At 42.7% G+C, this 5,239-nt stretch overlaps 1 long non-coding RNA gene across 1 annotated transcript; it reads left to right on the top strand.

Moving 5' to 3' along the window:
- The first annotated feature begins 4,351 nt into the window (after window positions 1–4,351).
- LOC144782793 (uncharacterized) lies at window positions 4,352–4,873 on the top strand. Its single transcript, XR_013601265.1, has 2 exons — window positions 4,352–4,476; window positions 4,788–4,873. It is a non-coding gene; the product is annotated as an uncharacterized LOC144782793 (long non-coding RNA).
- The last annotated feature ends 366 nt before the right edge of the window (window positions 4,874–5,239 follow it).

The following is a 5,239-nucleotide window of genomic DNA, read 5'->3' as shown; positions in this document are numbered from 1 at the left end:
CTTTGGAATGAGTGCAACATGGTGGCGTGGTTCGCCCACCATATCAGAGAAGCCTATCACATGGTAAGTTGGACCATGGCTACACCATCCCAGCTACGCTCACCGTATGCCACAAAAGACCATCATTAAGCTGTGCTAACATTACACCAGTGGTGATCCCCATGATGCCACACATGCCAGTAATCTATCAAACAGTACAACCATTATTCCAGGTCCCACATTATGCCTGCGGGGGGGGGGGGTGCATCATGCCAGAGATACTCATACATTTCCAAACATGACTGCAGTTGTGCCAGGGCCCAACATATTCCAATATTGAGCTTCGTTATGTGCAGAATGCCCACAACCTTCCAAGAATGACTACGATTATGCCATGGCCTACATTTTTCCAATGGTGCACCTAATTTTTCCAGTAACAGTCATACTCATCCAGGATTTGATAACACTATACCATGGGTGGTCCAAACATCATGATGTACCCTGTTTACCAACCTTTGGTCCATCCGCTCTATTCTGAATCAAGTAGACTGTAAGTCTTCCAGGAGCAGTGGTCCATTGGCTCCGCCATCACAAAACATAGTGCGATTGCCCTATTGAGTAGAGGCTGTCGGAGTAAGGATATCAGACTGCTTGCTCTATTTAGAAAGGCTGCATGATGACCGTTTTTTCAGTTTTTTCCCAACATTGAAAACTTTAGGGTCATGAACATACCAAAAATAATGCCCCCCGCCCCCCCACTCTGAACGAAAACTCCCGGCATGTTAGAATCACCGCTGGTGCATTAATCATTGTGGGCTAGTTGCTGGATCTGACTCTTAGTGCTCACCTACAATATAGCTCTCTAAAGTAATTTGCTTTCATGATTGAGACTACCTAGTATGACTGACACCTCACTATATACTTTGTGAATGATTGAGACGTTGGGCCTTATTACGACTTTTGCGGTCCTCCAGCAGCATTGCCACTGTGCTATCTGCTGGAGGACGGCAAAGTCGTGGTGCGCCCGCCTGGTGGATTACAAGTTAAATCTTGGTCAGGAGGGTGGTGCTGCAGTGGGATTAGGGTGGTGGGCTGTTAGGCTCATAGGAGACCTTTACATGCAGCCCACCATTGTGAGAGCACTGACTGCATGTGGTGGGATGCATGCTACACTGTGCAGGAGCTGGTAGTGCAGATACAGGGGAGTACAACATGTGCTCCCGCATGCATTGCCAGGCCCAGGAGTGGCCTCTTTGTTGCCCCTCTGCCACACTTTTCATGTCGGGATCACCGCTATGAAAGGGGCGGCAGACAGGTTACTCATAATATGCTGGGCAGTGCTGCAGCGGCACCACCAGCATAATACAGCACCCTGACCACTGGACGATTGCAGCGGGATCCTGGATCCCCTGTAGATGCAGCGGTCCTGTGGCGGTCTGCCCACCCAACTCATAATGCTGAAGGCAGTCCCACAGTGTGGTGGTGGTCGGACCACCATCACAAGTACGGTGGTCCTATGGACCACCATACTCATAATAAAGTCCTTGGTAGGTAGGCCCATGGCTGGAATGCATAATAATAGGAGTTCTTCTTAATCTGGAACCATCCTCCAAAACTAACATCTGAATTATACAGATCTCAGCAGGCACATGAAAGAATACAGAACTGAATTATACCCAACGAAGTGTTCAGATAAGGAAACCATTTACGTAAAAAGCAAACAAACATTGGCAATGTGTTGTGATTTTCGAGTTAATGTTGCTGCATTCCATAGATGTGGCATGCTGTACTTGGAATGTGCACTTGGTCATGCATTCCCTAGCTACCAAGAACGTTACCTGATGACCATTTAAAGCACTGCTTGTCATCTAAGGTGGTTAAGATTTGCTCAGTTGACAAGCAGCCGGTTTGAGTTTGTGGTCTGTGGTGTGTGAACAGTGCTCTGAATAAAACATTTGGGAATCACCAGCGGTATTATTATTATTATGCGTTCTTATATAGCGCTCGATTACCCGTAGGCATCTCGGCGCTTGCCTTGGGAACCCGTCCTGGCTTCCCCCAAGGTGAAAGCCAGACATCCCGCCGCGGGGGGGCCGTAGTGGAGATTAAGCAGGCTAATGCCCAGAGCTGCAGAGTGTGAACCCATGATTCGAGTAGGCACCGAAACGAGAATTATCGAGTCCGTGGATATTTGGTCTCAAGACCCTGCCGCGTCGGGAATTGAACCCTGGTCCCGGGTCTGACCTCTGCCTCAGGGTCTGCCTCCTCTAACCAGTGAGCCACACTTCTCCACTGTTACTTTTAGAGCAGAACATAACACAGTGCCAATTGTTCTGGCTTTAAAAGTCTGTTGTATGGCAATATGAACCATGTCATGAGGATAACATGGAAATGGGAATGGGAATGCCTTTGTCTGGAAGCACAGAACTGTAGAATAATATTGGGGTAGGTTAAAAGCTCAGGTGAAGTCGGCCTAAAAATTAATGAAGGTTAATGACTGCCCTCCTCCCATTCGTGCTGCTGACAGAGAAAAAAAGATAATAGCTAGCTATGACACTTTAATAGCATTACAAGATCACATGTGTGTCCCAGAAAGTTCAGGTACAGGCAGCTGGATGAATAAAAAGGACAATCATAGCTTCGGGGAGGACAACAACCTTTTTGCAAATACACACAACGTCTACACAGCCAAAAAATGTACACCTGGTTCTCATCATTTAAGCGGAGCCAATGCCCCCATCCTGGTGATTCACACATAAATGTCTGGCAACCACTGTGCTGTCAAGCCAGAAAATAAAAGGTAATGCGCAAAAGAAACTGTTGTTTGGAAAACACAAAATTATGATGCACGTTTTCTCCCATAAACATTTGGAGTTTCTGTTTCAGAGAAGGACAGCTTTAACTATTGCTCTTGATAGAGAAGTAGTCAGTTAGGGCTTTCCAAAACACAGCATTACAACAAAGAAGCGACACTGCCAGAAGCATGTTGCAGGCATGTAGCATGAATAAATCGACTTAACTGCAACTTAAGCACAACTGACCAATAACGATTTTGGCAGGTGCTATTATATGTCCTTGGTCGTGTTGCAGCGGAAACCTTTCCCTCTACTTCGGCAACCACACTGGGCCCATAAGTCTTTTCCATGAATTTCTACTGAACATAGGTTTTAAACTATACCTTAGAGGAATTGGTCCTCTGATGAATCTTTTTCAGTCCCAGTGAGGGGTGACACTTCAGGAAAATCCAAACACAGCTAGCAAGCCAATGAGGACCATTAATTTGTGGCCAGCTCACAGGTTTGAAATGAGGTTCAAATACACTACTCTCAGAACCATACTGTAAGATAAAGTATTGCAATTGGAAGACCCAACATCCTGAAGAAGTTTAGTCTGACCAAAATCATTCAAATCAATGGCTCTGCTGTTGCTATGCAAAATAAAAACAACAGGACTTAATGTTCTGGAAACAATCTATAACTATCTCTATTACTCATTCAGGGCCTCATTTATTAGTTTTTTTCTGTAGGGCAGTGCTGCAGGCCCTATGGCAAAAGAAATGGGCAGGAATGCGCCGTATCTGTAAGATACTGCATATTCCTGTCCTTTTCCCTGCACCAGCTCACAATGGGCTGCCGTGCGCCAATACAGGCACCTTTGCACAATGGTGCAAGGGTACCTGCATTGAGGGCATGATTGATTTTGTGCAGGAAGGGGAAATTGTTGTCAGCAAATAAGGAAAGTCTTTTACGTCAAAGCTTATTCCTGCCTGTAGGTTCCCTCTCTGGACCTCACAATGTGTTAGTCAATGGGAAAGTGTTATTGTAATATTGGTGTCAAATAAGACTCTGGTCTTTTGAGCAAGTTTGAGACTATAGACCCTTTATTTGTGGAACCTGAACTAAGTAATTGCTGTCCAGCTTAAGCATAATTCAGGAGTGTTTGTTTGTTACCCAGGGACTAATCAGTGGGCTGTTTGGTTGGTCATGTAGGATAATAGATAAAATAGAAATAGTAAGAGAATACAATATGTTTTGGTAGAATGTGGACCTGGAAGTTAATATAAAATGAATTTTCGTTGGTCCGCTTTCGATGTTTGTGCCTAATATTATGATGTGGATGCCTAATCCTGGATAAAAGATAGAAGATTTAGATACTTGTAGAGAATAACTTCTGGGGATAAATTATACTGCCGGAGATTAGTTTATATGCTGGGGTTCTTAGATGAATCCTTTTGTTTATATTTAATTATGTGTTTACTGACTGTTGCAAGACATCTTCCTATACCACTTGTTTGTTTATATATATTCTATATGTCATAAGGATATATGACACTGTAGCTCCATATTAGTGATTTTTTACCGTATCTGCATTTCAGATCATTGTAAAGGGCACTACACCTTGCACACACATTGGAAAGGAACGTGTTCAAGATCTTATTTATTCCACATATTTTTCTACTGCTTGAAGATGTATTGGTCATTGGAAGATCATATCCAGGTGAGTGACCATCTGTTTATAGGAATGGAGCATAATACGATCTGAGTGAATATTCGATTAGTATGGGTTATAATTTTGGGTTATCGTTGAGAAACCTGTCACAATTTGATTGCTATATGTGAATATATTGTTGATAAAGGCTTATGGTTAATATGAAGATGAACACGTTTTCTCTTTTCTTGCTCTTTTCTAGAATGTATATAGGCAGAGAGTCTTAAATATTGTGACTTTATTGTGATTTTTGTATTTTTGTAAATATGTGTATACATATAAGATGTAGAGGCTTATTTGTATATTTTTTTATTTTACAGCCCTGATGAAGTCCTGTTGGACGAAAAGCGTTGGCTGGGCTGATGTACGTTTATAAAATAACTTCAATAAAGTGGATTTGAATACAGATGAACAAGACTCCTTGATCAATAGAATGTAATATGATGGATTAATGTATTTTATTGTGCTTAAAATGAAGTCATCTGCATAGAAAGATTATGCTCTTTTTTACTTTTGTTCAATATTGTAAAACAAGCAAGATTTGCACAAGGAACTACTCATGCCTTTCCTAAAGGTCAGGTGATTTCTAAGGGGTTGTGCTGTTTGTTTGAGGCAGGAAATGGGAGTTGCAACCTCCACAATGAGATCTTTTCAACCTAAACTTATATAAAAGCAGAAGTCCGCTTGATCTCAAAGACCCCACAGGCTATAGATGTAATAAAGGTCACTAAAGAGATGCAGACCATAGAAAGGTAAATGCACCGGGTAAAGT

The sequence above is a fragment of the Lissotriton helveticus genome, chromosome 9 (genome assembly GCF_964261635.1).
Source record: "Lissotriton helveticus chromosome 9, aLisHel1.1, whole genome shotgun sequence".
NCBI classification, from domain to species: domain Eukaryota; kingdom Metazoa; phylum Chordata; class Amphibia; order Caudata; family Salamandridae; genus Lissotriton; species Lissotriton helveticus.
The sequence above is the reverse complement of the archived record's forward strand: the minus strand, read 5'-3'. Positions and strand labels throughout refer to the sequence as shown.